Genomic DNA, 27193 nt, shown 5'->3' with positions numbered 1-27193 from the left:
TCTTCTTTTTTAAAAAAATACTTTCTATTTATTTACTTATTCGAAAGGCAGAGATACAGAGAGAAAAGGAGAGCAGGAGAGGAGAGAGGAGAGAGGAGACTCCCCAAATGACCACAAAGGCCGAGGCTGGGCCAGGTGGAAACCAGAAGCCAGGAGCTTCATCCTCTTCTCGTATGTGGGTGCAGGGTCCCAAGCACCAGAACCATCTTCTGCTCCTTTCCCAGACACATTAGTAGGGAGTTGGATCAGATGTGGGATGCACTGCAGGCAATGGGTTAACCTGCTATGCCACTTCTAATAATTTATCTTACGTTCTCTTGGATTTTCTAAGTAGATAATCATAACTTCTATGAACAATGAATTTGTTCCTTTCAGCCTTATGGCTTTTATTTCATATTTTTATCTTTTTAAAAAAAGTCATTTGAAAGGCAGAGTTATAGAAAGGCAGAAGCTGAGGCAGAGAGAGGAGAGAGGAAAGAGGAGAGAGGGAGAGAGGGAGAGAGGGGGAGAGAGAGAGAGAGAGAGAGAGAAAGAGAGAGAAAGAGAGAGAATCTGCTGGTTTACATCCCAGATGTGCCTGAGTTTGATTCCAGCTTTCTGCCAGTGCAGACTCTGGGAGACGACGCTGAATGGGAAACCTGGGTTGCATTCCCAGCTCCCTGTTTTGGCCCCAACCCTGCCCTGGTCCTTGCATGCATCTGGGGGGTGAACCAGCAGATGGGATCTCCATCTGTCAGCCTGAATGTCTGCATATCTGCCTGCCTTCCAACCCTTCCTCCCTCCGTGTGTGTGTGTGTGTATGTGTGCCTCTAAGATAAAAAATTAGAATAAAAGAAATTCTGAATTTATAAGTAGAGTATTTTTTATAGTAATTTCTTACTGGGTCCAGCACTGTGGCATAGTGGGTAAAGCCGCCACCTGAAGTGCCCGTGCATCCCATATGGGCGCCGGTTTGAGTCCTAGCTGCTCTACTACTGATCCAGCTCTCTGTTATGCCTGGGAAAGCAGTGGAAGATGGCCCAAGTCCTTGGACCCCTGCACCCGCATGGGAGACCCGGAGGAAGCTCCTTGCTCCTGGCTTCAGATCAGCACAGCCCTGGCGGTTGCAACTATCTGGACCATTTGGGGAGTGAACCAGCCAATGGAAGACTCTCTCTCTCTCTCTCTCTCTCTCTCTCTCTCTCTCTGTGTCTCAGCCTCTCTGTAACTCTGCCTTTCAAATAAAATAAGTAAATCTTAAAAAAATATGCAAAGTATTAAACTAAGCTTGTCACATGAAAAAATAATAATCACTTCTTATTTATTTTTAATCTCTAGGATTTTTATCTTCCCCCACTCTCATATTATTTGCTTATTCTTTTGCTGTTTTTTCCTTACTGTTTTCAAAAATCAGGTTTAGTACTTATTGCTCCTCTGTATTACATTTTACGTTTTCAAATTCTCTTTTACTGTTTCTGCTCCTACTCTTATTTTCTTCATTTTTATTTTCTTTATTTTTTAGAAAGCTTTTATTCAATAAATATAAATTTAATAGGTACATCTTTTTTTTTTATTTTTTTTTTTATTTTTTTTTTTTATTTTTTTTTTAACTTTTATTTAATGAATATAAATTTCCAGTATACAGCTTATGGATTACAATGGCTTCCCCTTCCCATAATTTCCCTCCCACCCGCAACCCTCCCCTCTCCCGCCCCCTCTCCCCTTCCATTCACATCAAGATTCATTTTCAATTCTATTTATATACAGAAGATCAATTTAGTATAAATACTTCAACAGTTTGCACCCACATAGAAACACAAAGTGAAACATACTGTTTGAGTACTAGTTATAGCATTAAATCAAAATGTACAGTACATTAAGGACAGAGATCCCACATCAGGAGCAAGCGCACAGTGGCTCCTGTTGTTGACCCAACAAATTGACACTCTAGTTTATGGCGCCAGTAACCACCCTAGGCTGTCGTCATGAGTTGCCAAGGCTATGGAAGCCTTCCAAGTTCCCCGACTCTGATCATATTTAGACAAGGTCATAAAAGACAGGTTGAGGATAGTAACCAATGATCCTAAGAGTGGCCTTAACCAGGTCTGAACAATTATACAGCATTAAGTGGGGAAGAGGACCATCAGTACACACAGGTTGGGAGTAGAGCCATTGGTGGTAGAGTAGAGGTTATGATTACAAAGGAATGAGGCCCAAGTGCACTAGACAGGGTCTAGAACAAAGGACAGAGTCATTATTAGAGGAGCTAAGAAAGGTGCTGTCTAAGCTACAAGTAATTTTAGTATTTGTTGTTGTTGTTGTGGTTCTAGTACTATTGGTTGAACTCAGTAATTAACACACAATTATTCTTAGGTGTTTAAATTTTAACTGAAAAGTGATCCCTGTTAAATCTAAGAGTGGAAAAAGAGAGGGAGGAGATGAAGAGCTATGGGTTATTTAACTATGTGCTTATTTTCAAAGACTTGAATAATCACCTTGTAACAATGATCAGATTTGGTCTATGTTATGTCATGATTTTAAGGAATCTTATTTCAACCAGATATTTTGGATTTTGATATTGGTCTATTATGCTATGTTATATGTGCGTACATATTGTATTTCCACATGGGGAAATTTTATTAAGAGTTTTATTTTAAATGGCTTTTAGATAAGATTGTCCATAAATTTAAGCTGCTAAAATCAATCAAAGATACATTTTAATTTGTATGACCTGAATCTGTGTATCATATGTTTTAAACTTGTTGGTAGAAAGAAACTAAAAACATTTTATATGGTTGTGCTTAAGTTTACTGGTTAAACAAACTACACCATGTTAGATATTTAAGACGTGTTTTCAAATACATGATTCTTAAAATTTATAGAAGGCATTGGACCTTCTGGTAAATGTTTTATTAAGTTCTTATCTAAAGGTTGAAACGGTTTGCTAAGTATTCATGTAATATTGCTATTGTCAGCAAGTGATCTAGGACTTGCTCCATCATCTCTCTATTCTAAGCCCAACTTGTTCTTTCACTTCTCTATTCTCTTCAAGGTAGGGAACTAATTCTATTATGAAGGAATCTGTAGGATGCACAATTTAATCTTTAGACCTTATAAGAGATGGCTAACATTTTTCTGTAATAGCATAGCCAAAATATGAACTTAACTAATAATCTCATAGCTAGATTCACATTGCCATCAGCGAAGTATACAGTAAGTAGGAAAAAAAAACCTCCCTTTCAGACCAAAGGGAAAGAAAGTTTTAAAGTGAGAATATAATTTTCCTCATGGACATTGTCTACCTTAGAAAAACTGCTACAGAACATGTCTGTGACTATAGACTTGTAGTTCAGGCCACCGAAGATTAGAGATGGGACACGGGCACTCTCTTGACTTGCATCCTCTGGTCTGCTTTAACACAAACCAGGAGGAAAAGAAAGCTAGGCATCAGAAGCAATGGGTGGCAGGCCTATTAATGGCTGATCTGTACAGTGATCTGCCCTCAAGGAGACCCAACAGGCCAGTCCACTGCAGTGGCTTTCAATGTGGTAAGCCTGGGCTTCAGCAGAAGTCAGCTTGTGAAGAGCCCTGGCAGCTCTGCCAAGAGTTGGATCACTGGAAATGGACCTGCCCTGGAGTCGAAGGATGCCCAGGTCAGAGCCACAGATCCTATTGGCTCCAAGCTGAAAAGCCCTTCACTCAGCCCAACTTCCAAAGTGACCACTGCAGCTGAGGGGACAGCCAAGTAGGGTCAGCAACATTGCAGGCAGAACTGTAAATTTCTTGTTAGAGATGCCCCCTGCCTTTACCTGGCCAGCTCTCCTCCCAGGCCAGCCAAGTAATGAAAGTCAACAGAGTGCCTTCCCCTAGGAGGTTCACACCTCCCTTAGGATATACCCCATGTGAAGAGATAGATAGGTCTGGGCCTCTTAACTTACAAGGCCTAAAGCCCAACAGATTATTATCAAGCCCCTTCTATCAGGTTCTATTTGCCTCTCAATAGGTACATCTTTTGAATATAGCAGTTCTTCCTCCCATACCCGCCCTCCCATACCCAAACCATCCCACCTCCTTCTCCCTCTCCCACCCCATTCTTCATTAAGATTCATTTTAAGTTATCTTTATATACAGAAGATCAACTCTATACTAAGTAGAGATTTCAACAGTTTGCACCCACACAGACACACAAAGTATAAAGTACTGTTTGAAGACAGGTTCTATCATTAATTCTCATAGTATAACTCATTAAGGATAGAGGTCCTCTATATCGAGCAAGTGCACTGTGACTCCTGTTGTGGATTTAACAATTGACACTCTTATTTATGATGTCAGTGATCATGTGAGGCTCTCATCATGAGCTGCCAAGGCTTTGGAAGCCTTTTGAGTCCACAAACTCCCTCAGTATTTAGACAAGGCCATAATCAAAGTGGAAATTCTCTCCTCCCTTCAGAGAAAAGTATCTCCTTTGATGGCCCCTTCTTTCCACTGAGGTCTCACTCACAGAGATCCTTCAGGTAGGTCATTTATTGCCACAGTGTCTTGGCTTTGCATGCCTGAATGGGCTTTTCAGCCAGATTCGAATGCCTTAAGGGCTGATTCTGAGGTCAAAGTGCTATTTAGGGCATTTGTCATTCTATGAGTCTGCTGTGTGGCCTGCTTCCTATGTTGGATCATTCTCTCCTTTTTAATTCTATCTATTGTTATTAGCAGACACTTGGTCTTATTTATGTGATCCCTTGACAGTTAATCCTATCAGTTACACACTTAATATGATCACTTTAACATGTAAGATGGCATTAGTACCTGCCAACTTAATGGAATTTGGAGTCCCATGACAAATTTTTAGCTTTACCCTTAGGTGTAAGTCTGTGTGAACGTGTGCCAAACTGTACATCTCCTCCCTCTGTTATTCCCATTTGGAGAGAAAGGTCTTCCTTTTGCCATTGGTTCACCTTCCAATGGCCGCTGTGGCCGGTGCACTGCGGCTGGCACACCGTGCTGATCCGAAGGCAGGAGCCAGGTGCTTATCCTGGTCTCCCATGAGGTGCAGGGCCCAAACACTTGGGCCATCCTCCACTGCACTCCTGGGCCATAGCAGAGAGCTGGCCTGGAAGAGGGGCAGCCAGGACAGAATCCAGCGCCTTGACCGGGACTAGAACCCGGTGTGCTGGCACCGCAAGGTGGAGGATTAGCCTGTTGAGCCACGGCACCGGCCTAATTTTATATTTTTTTGATATCCTGTTTATCTTTGTATATTTTTGGGTATGAGTGAATTGGTAGAAAAATCTGCTTCCAGAAGTCTAAATTTTTCAGAAGTTCACTTATAAGCTTGATTTTGTCTGTGGACCCCTCTAATTTCATTCAGGATGAAAATTATTTTTTAAAAAAAAACAAGGACAAGGTAATTCTGTATTTCTGTCTCAATTTCATAACTCTGTATGACATGTGACAAATCTCAAGTACTTCACTTTCTTATTTTTTTGGATAAGAAGACTGTTGTTTTACTGTCAGAACTTTATAAATTTTGACATTATTGATTTGTATTACTTTTATGTGCTTGTTATCTTCCTACATTTGTTTAATTGATTTTTAGATGACCCATTGTTAATTCCACTTGTAATTTATACAGGTTTACCTAGAATTAGTGGTGAGAATTGTTATATGTGAGCAGACAACAAAAGACATCAGGCACAAATAACATAAAATTGTCCTAAAATCTTTCATGGACAACAGAAAAAGAGAGGATTTAGTAGTATTGAGTGAAGTTGAAAATATTAGCCTTTACTACATTTTTGGTTGTTACCAGTTGGTAAAAAGGTGTACCATGTTTCAATTAAGTTTAAGAAGTGCTTGGTTTAAAGTAATTTAACGTTTACAGGAACATTATTGTATTTAATATATGTTTGTGTTTTTAAAATGTCTAATTTGTGTTAAATCACTTCCAAGGTGGCTTAAAACTCTTTTATCATGGAGCAAATTACAAAACTGAACCTGCAAGTTTCAGACACTTATCATTAATTATTTAAAGTTTTAGAAAATCCTGGAAATACTAAAGTTTTGGAATCTTTAAAAGTATTTACATCATGAGTCCTTTTTGAGTCATTCAAGTCTTGAGTTAAACATGTCTGTAAATGCTGCTGGTAATTCAATTCAGGGATTTTCAACACTTGTTTCTGAAATTCTTCCCATCTTCATTGTTGATTCGTGGAAGTAAAACATTAGATGTTACTCTCTCTGCCTTTGTGTGATTGTTTAAGATTAGCAATTCAATTAGATTAAAATGGAGAATTTTTTTAATCTCTGTGTGTTATTGGGGTTTTCAGGTTCTCCTGTGCTGTTTCATGTATGGCCAGAATTAACTATTTTAGATTATTTTTTTAAACTGTTTTAGTTTAACTGGTAGAGTTCTGATTGTCAGCCTTTATAATTAATGAAAGTACAGCAAGAAGGAAGACAAATTTATTTAATGACTTGAAAAATTTTTACTAAATAAACATATTTTAAAGTCCTGATTGACCTCTATTTAAAAATATAGTGATGTGGCCGGCGCCGTGGCTTAACAGGCTAATCCTCTGCCTTGCGGCGCCGGCACACAGGGTTCTAGTCCCGGTTGGGGTGCCGGATTCTATCCCGGTTGCCCCTCTTCCAGGCCAGCTCTCTGCTATGGCCCGGGAAGGCAGTGGAGGATGGCCCAAGTCCTTGGGCCCTGCACCCGCATGGGAGACCAGGAGAAGCACCTGGCTCCTGGCTTCGGATCAGCGAGATGCGCCGGCTGCAGCGGCCATTGGAGGGTGAACCAGCGGCAAAAAGGAAGACCTTTCTCTCTGTCTCTCTCTCACTATCCACTCTGCCTGTCAAAAAAATTTAAAAAAAGAAAAAAAAAATAGTGATGTTAGTGTATGTTTGAAATAAGAATCGTAACTATAGAATTGACTCCTAATGAAATTTAAATTTTTTTTTTTTAAGATTTTATTTATTTTATTTGAGAGTTAGTGTTAAAGACAGTGAGAGGGAGAGACAGAGAGAGAGGTCTTCCATCAACTGGATCACCTCCCAAATGGCCGCAACTGCCAGAGCTAAGACGATCTGAAGCCAGGAGCTTCTTCTGGGTCTCCCACGTGGGTGCAGGGGCCCAAGGACTTGGGCCATCTTCTACTGCTTTCCCAGGCCATAGCAGAGAACTGGATTGGAAGTGGAGCAGCTGGGACTCAAACCAGCGCCTATATGGGAAGCCAGAACTTCAGGCAGAGACTTAACCTACTATGCCACAGCACCAGCCCCCAAATATGTTTTTTTTAATTCTTTTATTTATTTTTTTAAATTTATTTATTTTTTGACAGGTAGAGTGGACAGTGAGAGAGAGACAAAGAGAAAGGTCTTCCTTTTTGCCGTTGGTTCACCCTCCAATGGCCGCTGCGGCTGGTGCACTGCGCTGATCCGATGGCAGGAGCCAGGTGCTTCTCCTGGTCTCCCAAGGGGTGCAGGGCCCAAGCACTTGGGCCATCCTCCACTGCACTCCCTGGCCACAGCAGAGAGCTGGCCTGGAAGAGGGGCAACTGGGACAGAATCCAGCGCCCTGACCGGGACTAGAACCCAGTGTGCTGGCGCCGCAAGGCGGAGGATTAGCCTGTTGAGCCGCGGTGCCGGCTCAAATATGTTTTTTAAAAAGTTTATTTGTTTATTTGAAAGGCAGAGTGACACACACATACACACACACACACAGAGAGAGAGAGAGAGAGATTGATCTTCTAGCATTTTCTCCTCTAGGCTTCTTATAAAATAGGAATCAGCAGTAAAATATGAGGGGAAAAATATAGGAAATACATTTCCTTTGTATAATAAAAATTATCTTTTTAAAAAAGTTTACTTTTTAACTACTTGAAAGACAGCAAGAGAGCAACGAGATTCTCTGCTAGTTCATTCCTCAAATGCCAACAACAGAGATTGGGCCAGGTGAAGCCAGGAACCAGGAGCCGGGAACTCCTCCCGGTTCTTCCATGTGAATGGCAGAGACCCAAATACTTGAGTATCTTCTACCTCCTATGGTGCACAAGAGCAGGTAGTTGTATCAGAAGGAGAGATGTTATTGGAACCCAGGCACACCACTGTGTGGGAAGTAGGTATTTGAAGTGTTGGCCTTAAGCTACTACACCACAGTATCTGCTTCCTCCAAATGCCCTGGCTCCTTTTTCAATGCCTCTTTTATCCATTTCTTTAGAAAAGAAGAGTTCCATATTTCTCTAAGAAAATTGTATAAGAGGAGTATTAACTTCCTCCAACTTATGTAATTTTGCAGGTTGATCAATATTCTTCAACTTTTCTATCAAGCTCTGAATGTTGGTTCTTCTCTATTGTAGCAGCTCTTCAGAGTTGAGTAGTGTCTTTTCCATGTGTCAAGCTGTTTCCTCCTAAAAAGTGTTTGCGTGCTTATTACTGTGATTCCAAGTTTAATTAAAGATACAAATATATGAAGAAGGAGGCCTTATTTCCATGACAATTTTGTTTTTTGATGTCTATGAAGTTTAATTACTAAAATTAAAAAGGACCTGTTAATTAGGTTGTGGTGAGATGACTTCCAAAATATTCTAGAACTCCACAGTAGATTGATTTGCATGTTTTTAAGTTCTTATTTCCTTAACAACAGACACTGTGTAGAATGTATTTATTACATAGTGTGTATACATAAAGGTTCTATTCAGACATCCCTAACTGCAAATAAAAGCCTTGGCCTAAAACCTTCTCCATGTGAGATGATTAGAGCAAGTAGTAGGTGATTTGGAAGTCAGAGAAGCCGGCGCCGTGGCTCAACAGGCCAATCCTCCGCCTAGCGGTGCCAGCACACCGGGTTCTAGTCCCGGTCGGGGAGCTGGATTCTGTCCCTGTTGCCCCTCTTCCAGGCCAGCTCTCTGCTGTGGCCCGGGAGGGCAGTGGAGGATGGCCCAAGTGCTTGGGCCCTGCACCCGCATGGGAGACCAGGATAAGCACCTGGCTCCTGCCTTCGGATCAGCGCGGTGTGCTGGCCACGGCAGCCATTAGAGGGTGAACCAACGGAAAAGGAAGACCTTTCTCTCTGTCTCTCTCTCTCTCTCACTGTCCGCTCTGCCTGTCAAAAAAAAAGAAGTCAGAGAGCAGTCAGATGTTGAGGTATTAGGCACTTAGAGAGAGCTTATGTTTCCTAATCAAGCTGTTGTTCAGAATATTAAAATGAATTGTCTTTATTTTTAAATTTATAATGACAGTTGCAGATATATCATACCATGTACTTGAGACAGTTCTTCAAAATGGTGACACTGAAAAGCACAGCATGTGGCTATAGAGTAGGCCAAAAATCTGAAGAAGAAAAATCTGAAAAAAATCTAAAGTAATGACAGTTGCGATAGGTATCAGTGCAGATAGAACTAAGAAATCACATTTTTATTTATTTATTTATTTTTGACAGGCAGAGTGGACAGTGAGAGAGAGACAGAGAGAAAGGTCTTCCTTTTGCCCTTGGTTCATCCTCCAATGGCCGCCGCGGTAGGCATGCTGCGGCCGGCGCACCGCGCTGTTCCGATGGCAGGAGCCAGGTGCTTCTCCTGGTCTCCCATGGGGTGCAGGGCCCAAGGACTTGGGCCATCCTCCACTGCCCTCCCTGGCCTCCCTGGCCTCAGCAGAGAGCTGGCCTGGAAGAGGGGCAACCGGGACAGGATCGGTGCCCCGACCGGGACTAGAACCCGGTGTGCCGGCGCCGCAAGGTGGAGGATTAGCCTACTGAGCCGCGGCGCCGGCCTAGAAATCACATTTTTAAAGATTTATGTTATGGGGCCAGCACTATGGTGTAGTGGGTAAAGCTGCTGCCTGCAGTGCCAGCATCCCATACAGGCACCAGTTTGAGTCCCAGCTGCTCCACTTCCAATCCAGCTCTCTGCTATGGCCTGGGAAAGCATTAGAAGATGGCCCAAGTCCTTGGGCCCCTGTACCCATGTGGGAGACCTGGAGGAAACTCCTGGCTCCTGGCTTTGGATTAGCGCAACTCTTGCCACTGTGGCCATCTGGTGAGTGAACCAGAGCATGGAAGACCTCTCTCTCTCTCTGTGTAACTCTGACATTCAAGTAAATAAATAAATCTTTTAAAAAATAAGATTTATGTTATGTATTTGATAGGCAGAGTTAAAGAGTGAGAGGGAGACGGGGAAGAGAGAGAGAATCTTCCATTCACTAATTCATTCCCCAAATGGTGGCAATCAATGGGGCTGGATCAAGTCAAAGCCTGGAGCCAGGAGCTACATCTGGGTCTCCCACATGGGTGCAGGGACCCAAGTACTTCCTTGGGTGCATTAGCTAGGAGCTAGGTTGGAAGTGGAACAGCTGGGACTGAATGGATGCCTGTATAGGATGCTTACATTGCAGGCAGCAGCTTAACTCACTGTGCCACAACACCAGCACCATATCAGTATTGTTGCTATGGGTAAATTTACAGATCTTGAACTTAAATGAACATCATATTTTTAAAAGAATTTTTTTATTGGATAGTCTCTGAATTATTTCCCTACAAATATGTCCCTTGAGCATAGATATAGTTAAAAAAAAACTTACCTAAAATGACTGTGTTCCATGTGTGTTAATTTTCTTTTTATACCCCCTTTGATAACCTTAGGCAAAGTGACCTACAAATAAAATAACTGAAAAGTTTCCATTGGATTTTTCAATGATGCTGCACCAGTGATCTTGGTGCCTGTGGTAGTACAAGAGTTGACCTAAACTTATCACTGTTAGAATAGCTACCTTGATGAGTTTTCTCCTATATCTGAAGTGCAGTGCTGTTGACAACCAAAACTAGTACCTTAATAAATAACTTAGAAAAGCAGACTCTTATTTCAGTAATTACTGCTTCCTTGAAATTTATTCAGACATTCAAATAAAATCTGAATACTTTGTATGTGCCAGGTGCTGGGTGGGTGTTGGATGTATGTTGATGAACAATATGAGCATGATCTCTGTTTTTGTGTGATTAAGTTTGGAGACCTTTATAGTAATTGTCATTTAACAAAATGAAAATTAAAATCCACAAGTTTCTTTAAGAAAAAAGTGACCTAAAAGGCATAGCTTTACCTTTGAATGTCATTTTCTTGGTCAGACCTGTGTGTCAGGAGATGCTAGAATATTTAAAAGGGGATATTGAAAAATATTTTGAGTTTTAATTTAGGAAAAAAAGATGACAGAAGTAGGAGTCATATAGAATAGGTAAATTTGTTAAACATTTTAAAAATAGTATAGCATAGAGCAGTATTTCCCTTAAATCATTTATTAAACCTGGATGAAAATTATAACTGAATCACAAGGAGACATAATTTGTTGTTGTTGTGTAGTACAAAACAGTTTGTTACTGCTGTGTATTTGTTTTGTTTTTAATTATCTAAGACAAATGGGAGAATTCTGTCAGAAAGAAGACGTTTGCTTATTAGACTCACTTTTTTTCCAAAAATTATATTATTTATGATACAGGCCTCATTAAGGTTGTGAGAGAAATGAATGGATCTAAATGTGAAGTGGAGGAGATGGTAAGTGTAATCAACACACAAGCAAACAGACTACCAATCCAGATGTGGAAACTGCCTGTGTCATAGTTACTGAAGCCCTAGAGATCATCCCATGTTGTGTTGAATAACAGCCTTATAATAGTATTCTAGGAAGGGAGGAATGATGCTGAATCATTTCTTTTAAATAACTTCTTTTACTTCAAGTTATTCATTTCATTAAATGTAAATAATATATTTTAATTAAAATAAGATGTTTAAGGTATGCATGTAGTATTTTTTATGATATCTTACTTTCACTGAATTTTTGTTAAGTGAAAAATGGGACTAAGGTTACCTTTACTTATTAAATTCATTCTTTTCCTCACTTAAGGAGCTTAACTGTATGGGATGTCTTTAAAACAACTTGCAATTTTAGAAAAATTAAAGGTATGGGCTTGGGACATCCATATCCAATATCAGAATGCCTGGGTTAAGCTCTGCTTCTAATTCCAGCTTCCTGCTAATGCGCATTCTCAAAGGCACCAGATGATGGTTCACGAATGTGGGCCCCTGCCGCCCACATGGGAGAGCAGGATTGAGTCCCAGACTCTTAACTTTGCCCAGGTCCAGCACTGGCTGTTGTGGGTATTTTGGGGAGTAAAGCAGCAGTTGGAAGATTCTCTCTTTCTCTCTCTCTCTTTCTTTCAAATAAATAAGACTTTAAAGAAAAATAGTAAAGTAATTTGTAATCATATGATGTAGAAACTTTGGCTTGGAAGTGAGAATGAATTTGAAAATCTGATCTCCAGATTTTGTTTAGATATCATCAGTACTGTTTTATGGTTGTTTATGATTGGTTTTTGATCGCTTCTCGGCCTTTTGGCTAAGATCAAGTGTAGTATGATTGGTTTTTGATAATTCACTAATATATTCTAAGAAAATCTGCTTAGAAAACTTCCACACTAATTAAACTTGATATCTAATTGTTATTTCAGAATTTTAAACCATAATAAAGAACTATGGATTTTATTTCTCATTGTTTTAGAATACATTTCAGGGAAACCAATATTTTATATTTGACACAGAGATTTGTTATTTTACTAGTATATTGAGTAACCTGATTCATTAACTTCACATTTTTATATAATACATCTTTATTTTTATTTTATATTTACTCATTTACTAGAAAGAGAGAGAATGCATCCATTGGTTCACTTCCCAGATGTGCACAACAGGAGCCAGGAACTCAATTCATGCTTCAGGACCCTAATTACTTGAGCCATCAGTGCTGCCTCTCAGGGTATACACCAGCAGAAAGTTGGAGTCAGGAGCCAGAACTGGATATTGAAACCTGACACTCATTATGTAACTTGAGAAACTTAACCAGCATCTTAAACAATTGGCCAGATACCTGCCCCATATTTAAACTGCAAATCAGACAAAACTGGCATCATTCATTTAGTAAGGAGAAATATTGCAGAAGTTTATATTTTTCCAAATAATATATTAACTGTAACTGGAATATCTTTTCTTTGTTCCCAAAGGTATTTGGAAATATGATGAATTTCTTATAGTACACCTTAATATTAGAAGTATTTTAATTGTTTTTGTAAATACCCTCTGTGACAGAGTATGCAGGTAAAGCCATAGGTGGGTCAGTTTTTGTTTGCCACAGCATTTCTAGCATGGAATGAATGAATGAAGAAACACAGTATAAATGCATATTCTGAAATGTAAAATATGTACCTTCAAAATTATACTATTATTTTGAAGAAAAAACTATATACATCTGATAAATTGAAACAGGTACTGAGAAATTTTGTGGATGTGTGGTATATCTCTCATTGTAATTGCTCATATCCAAAAATCTTCTCCTGGAGCTTCCTGTGTCTTTAGCTTCTGTGTATCCAATGATGCCAGGATTTATTTCTGCTTTGGATTTAAAGGTCTTTTAATTACTTCATCTCTGTATAGGCATCATTCTTGAGACATAGCACTTACTAAATATGCACAATAGCAGAAGTGTACAAGCACCTCCTTGAGAAACCAGAAACTTATTTTCATGTTCTTTTCTCAGCAATATCAGTATAAGCTTTATGTAATTTCTAGATTATTTTGAAAGAAACCTCTTTATGGGGGTCGGTGCTCTGGCGCAGCAGGTTAATGCCCTGGCCTGAAGCTCTGGCATCCCATATGGGTGCTGGTTCGAGACCTGGATGCTCCACTTCTGATCCAGCTCTCTGCTATGGCCTGGGAAAGCAGTAGAAGATGGCCCAAGTCCTTGGGCCCCTGCACCCGCGTACGAGACCTGGAAGAAGCTCCTGGCTCCGGGTTTCAGATCGGCACGGCTCTGGCCGTTGCAGCCAATTGGGGAATAAACCATTAGATGGAAGACCTCTCTCTCTTTTTTTTTTTCTCTCTCTCTCTGTGTCTCTCTCTCTCTCTGCCTCTCCTATCTCTGTGTAACTCTGACTTTCAAATAACTAAATACATCTTTAAAAGAAAATTAAAAAAAGAAACCTCTTTAAATTAAGATTCAATAAGTCTAAGGAAATGTGTGTGTGTGTGTGTGTGTTTTTAAAGCTTCCAGAGTGATTTTGATAATCAGCCAAGTTTAGAAACCATTGATTACAGTTAATTTCTTTAGGATTTGCTAATGTGTATACTTTAAGTAGGAGAAAATGGAATTTTTTAATATAAAAATTATGTTTAGGAGATGACATAACTTCTCTTTTATTGTATTTTTTTTCCTGAGGAGTAAATTTCCCTTTTTTATTATTTAATAAAATTAAGTGAAGGCTTAGAGAGCTAAAAACACCTCTGTAGTAGATTGAAAAGATCCAAAAGATACAGTGCTAAAATACAATCTGTAAGCTGGAGGGGAGGATCACAAGTGTGTGATTTTGAAATCTCTTCTGTTTGAAACCAATCCAGAATCTTGAATTGGATCCAGTATATAGTATGCTACAAATGGAAAGATTAAACTGGAGCAATATAATTAGGGTAAGCCATTGCATCTGCACTTGTATCACAGCAACTGAATTTGAAACCAGCTGCAAAATGGTGACTAATCTCTCTGGCAAGCCCACATGAGAGTGGAGTACAATGAGCCAGCTTCAGCCTCCTGAGCACATGTTTCTTCAACGCGCCTCCGAGCAGGTGATGGTGGTGATGCAATCTGATTACACTTTTGAATGTATTCTAAGCACAAGCAACAATTGAGTCTCACAAGGGATTTCACAAAACACTTCAACTGTATATGTTTTTGGATATTTTCAACTATAGAAGGCCATGGGAACTAGCATTTGTTTTCTTTCATCTTAGTGGCTGTAGCACTTGATAATACCCTGTAATCTTCAGTTTCAGAAGCTTTCATTAGTTTTCACATGTGAAATGAAGATGAGGAAAAAATGTGGGAAGCAGAAAGTGTACACAGAGTTGTGATTCAGAATTGTTCACAAATACTTAATACTGATGAATTGAAATAATGAAATTATCCAGACTGTTAAATTTTGTACAAAGAGGAGATGGTCAGTGTGCCCTTAAAGTGTTTCAGTGGTTCTCAAACCTTTGCCTTATTATAGATGCACCTCCCAAGCCATTACCTGTTCTGATGAGATGATGTTTAACAGTGTCTTGAACATGAAAAGTGTTGAACTCAGTTGACTTGGACTTGAGGCTTTATTTTTCGTCTTTGAAATGAATAATAGTTTCTTTTTCCAGTGTGTACCACAGAGGGACTTGGTAAGAATATATGTCCTCTTTGGAGGAAAGAAATGCTACCATATCTAAAATATATTCAGAAGTATTATTTCAAATAGGTACTTCAGAACAGAATACCTGGCCATTGCTTCTTAACCTTAATTATTACAAATATCCAAAAAATGCAATGTAGTTTGCAATAAAGGACATGAACTCCATAAGACCATTAAAACATTGAACGTGCAAATTATAAACCTCTGAGAATAAAGGGGGAAATGGGGTGTGAAAAACCCTATCCTGGTGGTCTTCAGGCATGGTGTTTAGCACAGTGACTTTGGATGCTTGTCAGAAGTGAGTAAGCCTGGGCCCCATCCCTCTCACTTCTCATTCTGTCGGTTTGGAGTGGGTCCCAGGCACCTGTGGTTTTCATCATTTCCCTCCCTAAACTGCCCCCCGCCATGATTTTGATATAAGTCAGAATGTGAGAAACACTGACCCAGACTACTGTAGTGTTATGGAACTACCAACTACTAGTATAAATATAGTATTATACTGTAGATGGTTATGCTTCCTAGTTGCCAAACTGAGTTTTTCCCTGTGAGAAATAAGCTTTTTCATGGCAATTATAAAAAGGCTTTTTGGAAAAAAATGATTATGTTGAAAGTCGTGATTTTGTCGAAGCCAATTTGTTTTTTCCTGTTTTTACAAACTTTTAATAAGAAGGAGCATTTTACTCCAGAATTAAAAGCATTCAGTGATGGTTAAATGAGCTGAGTGCAAATCTGTTGTTTTCTAGTTGTCTGAACTTATAGAAAATTATCATTTACAGTACCTGGAGAAATAATGGGTTGTTGGCATATATTATGGATTCAATTTTGTTCCCCCCCCCAAAAAAAAATAAACCAGTACCTGTACATGTGACCTTATTTGGAAATAGAGTCTCTGCAAATATAATCCAGTTAAGATGAGATCACATTCACTAGAGTGAGCCCTCATCTGGAGACTGGTATCCTTTTAAGAAGAGGAAAATTGGGACATAGATAGACACACAAAAGGGTATGTGTAGGTTGGGGGGAGGTTCTGTGAGAGCAGATTAAGAGACTGGAGTGATGCAGCTGCAAGCCAAGGAATAGTAAGGATCACAGGCATTTGGGGAATGAACCAGTAGGTGAATGATCTTTGTATGTCTCTATCAAATAAAATAAATAAAATTTTAAAATTAATATAATATTATAAAGCCTACCTCAGAGATTGATGCAAGGGTTAAATGAGTAGCCATATCTGGCACATAGGAAACATTCACGAATGGTATTTCTTTCTGCTATATGAATAGTGTCACAATTCCAATAGCCTTTTCACTGTGCTGTTCTCATTCATTAATGTATGTAGTTATGAGAGGTAGGTGAGAGTTCAAGACTTAGGGAATAGCAATGTGTAATGCCCTTTTGGTGGGAGGGAACATAGCTCATTTGGTGAGTTGGAAAAAAGCCCTTATATTGACATGGAGATAACAAAGAAGGAGTATAGAACATGAGGCTGGGGAATTAGGCAGAAGCATGCCTTGGTAGACCTTGTGAGCTCTGGTTACGTTTATTTCAAGAGCTGTGGAAACAGTGACAAACATTAAGCTAAAGGAGGAGATGACTTGAACAATAAAGGTTTGAAAAGATGTGCCATTTTCCCCTTTAGTTGAGAGGACTTAGCCTTCTCAGACACATGCTGCTCTTTCTCATGAACTTGGGGCTTTGCGGCTGTCATTAAGGTTGTCAATCTCTTGCAGCCCCTCTACCACTTCAGTCCATTTCTCTTATAAATAAGATTGCCATCTTCTGAGCTGAGTATATCTGATATGCATGGCTCACTGGTGTCCTCCACTTGTGCCCAAGACTTAACAAGACCCTTGGATTTGGTGTTTCCATTCTTAAATCCTGTAGTCAGTCTGGGTAACTCAGAAACCTATGATGCTAACAGCCTAGCCTCAATCGCTTGTTCTTCACCAGTGACTTTTTTTTTCTTTAAAATTGTATTTATTTATTTGAAAGGCAGAGGCAGAAGGAGAGAGATGTCTTGCATCTGCTGGTTCACTCCCCAGATGGCTGCAATGGCTGGAGCTGCACTGATCTGAAGCCAGGAACCAAGAGCTTCTTCCAGGTTTCCCACCTTGGGGAAAGAGCCCAAGGATTTGGGTCATCTTGGACTGCTGTGCAAAGCCATAGCAGACAGCTGGATGGGAAGTGGAACAGCTGGGACTTGAGCCTGCACCCATATGGGATGCCGGCACTGCAGGTGGCATCTTTACCTGCTATGCTACAGCACTGGCCTGGCCAGTGACTTTCGCCTTTTCCATTCCAGCAGTACTTTGACCACAAAGGCCTTGATCTAGACTGTATAATAAGAATAGTGCTACTTCTGACATCTCAAATCTCAAACCCAGAGTCCATACGCTGTTACATCAAGTTGTCTTTTGTGCCGCTATTCGTACTTCTTCACCTAACTGACAGCCATTTGTTCAGTCTCTCCTCACTTCCTCATTTATTTTCTTAACCAGTTGAGCCTGTGGTGAATCCTTGTAGGCTGTGAAATCGGGTCTCTCATTATTTTTATCCCTGCCAGTTTTCTATTATAGATAAACCTCACATTTTCCTTTTACTAATCCTACACTGAACCTACTAAGCATTCCTGGAGAAAACTTTAAGGATGCTTGTTGGCACTTGCTTTTTAGTTATCTGAGCTGCAGGCCTTTCTAATCAGCCTTGTCTTAATAGGGTAGATTTCAGCCTTGACAATACACTGGAACTGTATGGAGTACTCTAAAAAATACCAATGCCTGGGTTCCACCTGTAGAGATTCTGATATAATTGGCCTTACAAACACCTGGCAGGCACTTTAGCAGGTTCCCACGTGATTAAGTTCCCATGTGATTGGAATGTGCAGTCAAGGTTAGGAACCATTGTGCTTAGGTGCCTACAAAGGCTGATGGGTATGTTTACTGCTACTTGAGTTTCTTGCTGCCCTTCATTTGAAGTAGATGATCTTACCTCATCAGCTGCTCTTCCTTTTTCTACCATTAGATTTACTTTTAATTGTACTTTACTTTTAATTTGTACTTGCCTAGTTCATTGTTTTTGTTGTTATTGTTGTTGTTTTTGTGGAGGGTGGGGGGAGATTGCCTGTGTCCCAACGTTTGATCCCTTTGAAGATACACTGACAATCCTCCACTTCTTACTTCAGAGTTGCCACACTTAAAAAAAAAAAAAAGACCAGCATGTGTTTTCTCTTGAAAAATAATCCTGGGAAAAATCCCCCAAACCACTAACCCTGAAATAAGCAATATTAAGTAGAAAAATAATGATTTTTGAAGCAGATGATATTTGATGAAATATACTGAAATGTGATCACTGAAAAATGGTGGGTCCTGGATAGGGACAGCAGTGGGAAGGGCAAGGAGGACTTTGTACATTATCCTAAAATTGCTGTAGTCTGGTTTTAGATAAGTTGACAGTTCATTTCTCCTGAAGAAAAGAGTAAATGGATCAAGTATGTGTGTGTTTTTAAGACAACTGTTTTATTTTGTTTATTGTTTTTATTTATTTGAAAGGAAAGGAGGCAGAGAAAGATCTTCCATTCACTGGTTTCCATTCCAAATGCTTGCAACAGCCAGGGCTGGGGCAAATCAAAGGCATGTGCCTGAAACTCCCATGTTGGGCACTCCCACATGGGGGATTCCCACAGAGTTGAGCCATCACCATCTGCATTAGCAGGAAGCTGGAATCAAAAGAGGAGCCAGGACTTGGGCCCAGACAGTCTAATATGGGATGTGGGTGCTCCAAGAGGTGTGTTAACAGCTGTGCCAAACACCTGCTCCCCAAACGTGTTTTAGGGACACCTGTAGTAACCGTACAGCATGTGGCCATGTGCTTGATAGAGGAAACACGTCCTTAGAGTCATGGAGCCTGTTTGGGAGCCATCTGCAGTTGTTTAGGCAATAATGATGAAGATTTGGACCAGAGTAGTGGCAGTGAGGATGAAAAGAAATAGCCTCTGGAAGTGTTTTTAGAGATAGACTCTAGAGGAGTAGGTAAGTTTTCTATTCTGGAGAATTGCATCAAAGGTTGATAAATATTTGTTAATTTGCTCATAATAATTAATCACAAACATATGTCTAGTTGCCCACTATTTGTAAGCTGCTATAGGAACAGAACTTCTCTGGGGCCAGTGTTGTGGTGTAACAAGCTGCCATCTGCAGTGCAGGCTTCCCCTGTGGGCATCGTTTGTGTCCCAGCTGCTCCGGTTTGAATCTAGCTCCCTGCTAGTGTAACTGGGGAAACAGAAATAGATGGCCTAAGTCCTTGGGCCCCTGAACCCACATGGGAGACTTGGATGAAGCTCCTGGCTCCTGGCTTTGGCCTGGTCCAACCTTGGTTGTTGCAGCTCTCTAGGGAGTGAACCAGCAGACAAAAGATCATTCTCTCTCTCTCTAATTCTGCCTTTCAAATACATAAAATAAATCTTTAAAAAAATTAAAAAACTTTTCAGAAAAAGTTAAAAGAAAATTTTTAGAAAAAGACTTTTTGAAAGAAAATCCAGATGCTGCTGACTTATGATCAGATTATGTTCTGATAGACTCATCATAAGTAGAAAAATAGCATAGATGAAAAATGTATTAATACATCCAACCTACTGAACATCATGGTAGCAAAGGATGCAATAGACTGTCAGTGGAATCCCATCATGGTCACGTGGTGGACTGGGAGCTGCCCGTGCTGTTTCCAGCATCATAAGGGAGTATTATAAGAAGATCATTAGCTTGGAAAAAGATCCAAATTCAAAGTCCAGTTTCTACTGACTGTACTGGTTTTGCACCATTGTAAAATTGAAAAACCCTAAGTCAAACCATTGTAAATCAGATATGGTCTCTAATTCTCTCCTATAAAGTGCAATGTTAGTGCAAGTTTCAAATGACCTCTTTGGTTACTGACTCAAAATGTTTAGAATGATCCATTAAAATGTGTAAAAGAAGTCCTGAGTATAAAATACCACCATCAATACAAGTATAGTAGTTAAGGGCTGGGACTGGGTACCAACTGGGATTGAGGCTGATCTCCAACCCCAACTGACAAGTGGCATGGAGCAGTGGTTTGACAGTGTTAGCCTTTTGATTATCTATTAAGTGGAGACAATAAGAGAGTTCATTTTATAGGACTGTGAGGAGTATCCAAGATGAATATTAGTGATTATTATGTGTTATATAGTCAATGTTACATAAATATTCTTCCAGCTTTCCTTTGGATTATTTATAGCCATTTAGATTCATGAAAATATTCTTGTTTATTTAGTGAGGAAATGAGCAATTCATTTCCAGTTTAAAAAACCTTGATGACTGAGCATTAGTCAACTGATATGTTGGATTCAATAAATATAAAAAAGTTGATTATTCCATAAAGTTCCAGTTGAATAGTTTTCATTCCCTAAAACTTACTCATTGTCCTTTCGTATTAAAATCGTCTTCTATGAAGAGGAAGTATTTGAAACATTAAAGTAAAAAGGGAAACCATTATTATATTTCCTGTACCTTGTATATCCAACTCTTCTGTAAATACATCTGGGCAGTAGCTTCCCTTTTATTGATTACCAGGATCCTAATTGTCTTCTACTCTACAGAAAATTCTCCAAACAACAATTTATATTGCCTCACGTAGTTCTGTGGGTTGAATGGGCTTAACTGTGCAATTCTTGCTTAAGCTCTTTCATGTGGTTATAGTCAGGTGCCAGCTGGGGTTGCTGTCTTCATAAACTCTGTTAAGGTTGCTATTCAGGTTGTCTTACTCACGTGATTGCCAGTTGATGTCAGCTGAAGCCAAGACTGAAAAAAATTCCTACACCCAGCCTTCCCATATTGCTTGGATTTCTCATAAAATGGTAGCCACGGTAAAGAGAGAGCATTCAGAGAAGTAGTAAATAAATGCTTCCAGGGCAGTTCAGAGCTAAAACCAGAATTGTATAGCATCTTTACTACCATGTTCCATTTGTGAGAGTAGCATAAGGGGGCAGGTGTTTGGCCTATGGTTAAGATGCCTGTTAAGGTGCCCGTGTCCTGTATTGGAGTGCCTGAATTGTATTCCTGGCTGTGACTCCTGGTTCTAGTTTGATGCCGGTGCAATCCCTGGAAGGCAGTAGGTGAGGATGACTAAAGTAGATGGCTTCCTGCCAACCATGTGGGTGACCTGGATTGAATTCTCAGTTTCCTTCTTCAGCCCAGCCCAGTTCTGGCTGCTACAGACATTTGGAGAGTGAACTAGTGAATGGAAGTTCCCTCTTTGTGTGTGTGTGTCTTTTCATCTCTCACTCTCACTCTCCTTATCTCTCGAATAAGTTTTTTCAAAAAGTAGCTTCAGGGGGCCAGCACTGTGGTTTAGTAGGCTTAGCCTCTGCCTATGGTGCCAGCATCCCATATGAGTGCCAGTTCAAGTCCCAGCTGCTCCACTTCCTATATAGCTCCCTACTAATGGCCTAGGAAAGCAGTGGAAGATGGCCCAAGGCCTTGGGCTGCTGCACCCATGTGGGAGACCTGGAAGAAGCTCCTGGCTCCTGGCTTTGGGTCAGCCCAGCTCTGGTTCTCGCGGCCATCTGGGGAGTGAACCAGCAGATTGAGGACCTCCCCCCCACCCCGTATGTAGCTCTACCTCTCAAATAAATAAATTTTTTTTTAAGTAGCATTTGTGTGTTCACGAATTCAAGGCAGAGGGAAGTAAATACCAACTCCTAATGTGGAAATGTTGCTAGAGAGCATATGTGATAGGGTGTAGTATTTTGGTCAACTTTGGAAAATAAAATTTGTCAGAATCAGTAGCTATAGGAAAGGTAAAGAAGTTGATTGGAAAAGCAACCAGTATTCTAATCACTTTAAAAATCAGTAAGTATTTTGTTTTGGAATACTTTTAGATTATAGAAAAGTTACAGTGATGGTACAGAGCATTTTTTTTTCCTATTCTTCATCCAGCTTCCCCTTGGAGTTGAAGTATTACATAGCCATTGTCAGTACTAAGAATTTAACATGGTGCGGTAGTATCAGGTAAACCACAGACTTTCTTTGGATTTTAGCAGTTTTTGTACTAATGCCCTTTTTCTGTTCCAAGGTGTAGTCCAAGATTCTGCATAGTATCTTGCTCTCTTAGATTTTTACATGTGAATGAATCAATCTCCTGTCTCATACTGATAATTTTTCTCCCTCTTTCACAACCTATTAGCAAATGATTTTCTTTCAAATATGCATGTTTATAAATAGTAAAGATTTAAAACTACTGCCCAGGTCAATTTAAGAATCAGTGATATCTAAAATATATTTTAGCCTTTTTCAAGTGCTGTAACAACATTTTCTAGTGAGTTGCTATTAGTCTTCCGTCATGGGGAAAATGAAAACAAAAGTTTTTAATAGATACACTGTAAAACATTATAGGCATTTTGGGTATTTTTGAATTTTCCATGTTAACTTTAAGCCTTAATCTTTGTTGTATTTTGTGGTAGAAAAAAAGTGAAAACAACTTAAATTAGTGTGCATAGGACTTGAACATTGCAGTTTAAATTTATAGACTTCAACATAACCACCATTTTTTGGTGATCCAACATTCAGTCTGATTTTCCACCTCATTGAAAACATTCTCCAGCTGCTGCCGAGTGATTTCATAAATTGCATTCATGATCCTGGCTTGAAGTTCCTTTAAAGAATGTGGTCTGGATGAATACACAGCCGTTTTAACACAGCCCCATAAAATACAGTTCAGTGGGATAGGTCAAGTTTAAAGTTGCACAAGGATTTCATAAACACCCAGAGTAGATGGGCACTAAAACTTTGAATGTGCTGTATGGAAAAACCTTATGAAGGATGGCAGTGTTCCAAAGGTAGATTAAGCTGGTCATCTATGAAACAATTCCTACTACTGATGACTCTTAATAGTACCACCTGCTAGTTCTTTCATATTAAATTGTGTGAAATAACACATTCTGTAAACTGATGAACTACTTATTTATTTAATAAACCCATCAATGAAAGAAACCTCTGTCATAAGAAATGGAGTTATTTATTAGGCCCAAAAGGTCTTAAGCCAGAAATGTCAGGCATTTTTGTGAACAAAGAGCATTATAATCTGGCAATGTTGATTAAAACAGCAACAAGTAGCACACCAAATCCAGTTGGTGTGCTTGTCTTTTATTTGGCAGGAAACTCCAGAATCTCTGGATAGTCAGCTGAATGCCAAGTTAAACCTCAGGAAGACCCCAGTGGTCTTGGTGGATAGTTCTGAAGAGACCACTAGGCTGTAAGTGTGCACTGGAAGCTCACCCATGTGGTGCTTCACTGATGCATTTCCTTTGCTGATTTTATTTATAGGTTCGTGAGACAGCTATGACACTGGTCATCCTAGAAAACAAAGCCAAACAATCTAAATCTCATACTCCTAAATAAGAATTATGACCCACTTGTCAAAACAGATATTGTTTATATTTTGAAATTAATATGATGACATGGAATGAATGATGCATGGAAAACATTAGCAGTATGTGGCTTTTATGACTGTATAGGCTGATATGTCACCAGACATATGTCACCAGAATTTATCCTAAGGCAGTTTTTAATGTTAGCCCGTCGTGTCAACTCAAGTTATATTCTGATAAAAATCTCTTACTAATTTTCAACTTTTTCGCTGAGTTGTTTATATTTGTGTATTGTTTTATGTTTAACACACTCAATTTGTATTAATAGCTTGGGGCTGTCTTGAATATGTATAATGTGTACCACAGCTGGTTTTTTTATATGTTTATAAATGTAAATGTATATCATATAAAATATAAATCACTCTTTTAAAAAAATGAATTATTTATTTAATTGAAAGGCAGAGTTACAGAGAGACAGACTCAGAGGCAGAAAGAAGTCTTCCATCCCCTGGTTCACTCTCTAAAAGGCCACAACAGCCAGAGCTTGGCCCATCCAAAGCCAAGAGGCAGGAGCTTCCTCTGGATCTTCCACACAGCTACAGGGGCCCAGGGACTTGGGCCATCTTCTCTTGCTTTCCCTGGCCATAGCAGAGAGCTGTAATGGAAGTGGAGCATCAGCCAGGACTCAAACCAGTATCCCATGTGGGATCCTGGCACTACAGGCGGCAGCTTTACACGCTATGCCACAGTGTTGGCACCACGAATTGCTCTTTTTAGAGAGGAAAATACTAATGTAATTTCTGGTTCTTTTAGGTAATTTTAAGCTTTTAATAGGATTTTCAAAGAAATGTGACCTTTTTATTTTGTTATTTTAAATAAGTATCAACAATATATGCTTTAATTCCAAAGTATAGAGTTATTTTCTCCTTCTCTTTCTAAACTTTTGATAACTGTGATCAGTCTTATTGTTAGCAGAGTTACTGTTAAGTTAGTGTAGGGACTAGGCTGAAATCCCTTTGAGAGTGTTCCTAGTTCTGTAATCCTAGTTCTATAATCCTGGAGAAATTGTTGGCTCATTGAAATCTAAAGCTTTGTGTCCCTGTAATATGATTTGGGGTACACTGGCTCAAATTGAACTGTTAGATTTCTCCTGGTGTGGATGTGAGTCTTCTCTTGGTTCCCAGAAATTCTCTGGTTCCTGTACCTTGTGGTTGTACCTAACCTTTATTTGTTAAATTTAAATAAGGCTTTTGGATTTGAGCCCTTGAATATCCACGAATGTAAGAATCTTGTTTGAAATCATCCTCTTTATGTTGGCACTTTAAAAGTTAAATCTTCCTCCCTTATCAGCTTTCACACAGATTTGTTCTCCATTATTTGAAAAAGTATGAAACATTACTATATTTTTAAAATTTCATTGTAAATACTCAGGATCATAAGGAATATCATTAAAACAAGGTTCTTCCTCACACTGTACTGAAATCAGACACCTACTCTGAAAGGCTTTCATTCTGTCCTTAAAATGAAATAGTTACATAAATTTCCATTAAACTCATTATGGTATATCTTTTGGTCCTTAAAGTAACATGCTATGCTAGCTAACTTTATTTTTCATTCATAAAGTGATGATTTTAACCTCAAATACATTATTGAAAAAAGCCTTGCAGTTTCCCACAATGCTCAAGAAAGATCCAAGTCCTAAGACTACTATACCAAAAAGGTGTTTCATTCATTTTGAATTGTTTTTATATGTAGTAGTAAATATATTATAAAATATTTTACATAAACAACATCTAAAGTATGCTTAATGAATATACTATTATTTTAGTAGTTTCTTATTTTAAAAAAGATGCATTTGCATATTTGAAAGGCATTTCAATGGAAAGAGAGAGAGAGAAAGTGAGAGAGAGAGGTAGGGAGGGAGATATCTTCCATCTGCTGGTTCACTTCCCAAATGGCTGCGATGGCCAGGTTTGGGCCAGGCCAAAGCCAGGAGTCAAACTCCATTTGGGTCTCCCACATGGGTGGGATAAGCCCAAGCACTTGGGCCATGCTCTGCTGCCTTCACAGGTGTACTAGCTGGAAGTTGGATTGTATGCAGGGCAGCCAGGACTGCAACCAGCATTCCAATATGGTATATATGGTATGCCAACATTGTAATTGGGAGCTTTAATGCTGTACCATATTGCTGACTCCCTGTTTTAGTAGTTTCTGTCATGTAGGTTTGGGTCTTGCAAAAGCATGGCCTAAAAAACTTTCAAGGAGCACATCAAATAAGTCACTATTTAATTTACAATGATTTATCCATGAAGAGTGATTTGCCTTATATGAATATTGTTTCAAGTCTTTCAAAGTGAATGGTTGGCTTGTGTGATTGTTAACACCCCACTATGGGGGCTGACACTATGGTGTAGTGGGTAAAGCCGCGGCCTGCAGTGCCAGCATCCCATATGGGTGCCGGTTCTAGTCCCCGCTGCTCCACTTCTGATCTAGATCTTTGCTACCGCCTGGGCAAGAAGTAGAAGATGGCCCAAGTCCTTGGGCCCTTACACCTTCTTGGGAGACCCAGAAGAAGCTTCAGCCATTGCAGCCATTTGGGGAGTGAACCAGTTGATGGAAGACCTTTCTCTCTGTCTCTCCTTTCTCTGTCTGTAACTGTCTTTCAAATGAATAAATAAATCTTTAAAACAAACAAACACACACCCCACTCTGGAGCACAAAGATATTACAGCTAGAAACAATGCAGAAAGGATCAAAATAGAAGGAAAGGTAATATAAGGTAAAGGTGCATGCATGCTGAGAATTTGCAAACTTTTAACTCAAGTCCAATTTTTGTAATAGACATTTCATGGAGAACCACTAAGCATCCTCATCTCCAATATGAACATCCTTAGCAGTAATTCCTATAAAGGCAATTTGAAAAATCATTTATTTGAGAGGCAGGGACAAAGTGATCTCATCTGCTGGTTAACTCCTCAGAAGGCTTCAGTGATCAGCGCTGGGCCTGACTAAGGCTGGGAGCTGGGAAACCAATCCAGGTCTCCCACATGGGTATCAGGAACCCATTAATTGGTCCATTACTGCTTCCTCCCAGGATCTACTTCAGTAGGAAGCTGCAGTCAGGAACAGGAGCCAGGGATCAAACCCAGGTACTCTGATGTAGAACACAGATGTCTTTACTGCTGGGCCAAATGCCCACTCTTCTATAAATGCAATTTTGATTATGGATATGCAATAATTTCACTTTTCATTTTCTGCCTTACTTAATTTAGGAGGATCTAGGAATACCAGTTACCTACCAATGATCTTCCATGAAATTTTTACCTTAGAAGTTGTGTTCTTGAAAGTTGTGCCATCATTAGGAATGGGTCTCTCTTTATCTCTTGATGATTAGAGAATTTCTTTCTTGATAAAATCTTTACATCTCCTAGTAAAGGGGAGCAGTGGTATTTCTTACAGTAAGATTTGCCATTTGGTGAGAGAGGAGTGTCTCAAACATTGCAGTATATTGCATTAATGCAATCTTATGTTGTCTTTACCAGTGTCTTCCTTGCATTCTCTTAGTTTAGGCTTTCCTGGTTGCA

General features: G+C 39.5%; 1 protein-coding gene and 1 pseudogene across 1 annotated transcript in view; both read left to right on the top strand.

Annotated features, from left to right (window-relative positions):
- Positions 1-27193, top strand: part of UMAD1 (UBAP1-MVB12-associated (UMA) domain containing 1) — a 204758-nt gene that overhangs the window by 45370 nt on the left and 132195 nt on the right. The window lies entirely within an intron of this gene.
- LOC133750152 (U2 spliceosomal RNA) lies at positions 12341-12436 on the top strand (annotated as a pseudogene).

This window comes from Lepus europaeus, chromosome 20 (genome assembly GCF_033115175.1).
Source record: "Lepus europaeus isolate LE1 chromosome 20, mLepTim1.pri, whole genome shotgun sequence".
NCBI lineage: Eukaryota > Metazoa > Chordata > Mammalia > Lagomorpha > Leporidae > Lepus > Lepus europaeus.
Note: the sequence above shows the minus strand (reverse complement) of the source record. Positions and strands in the feature narration are given on the sequence as shown.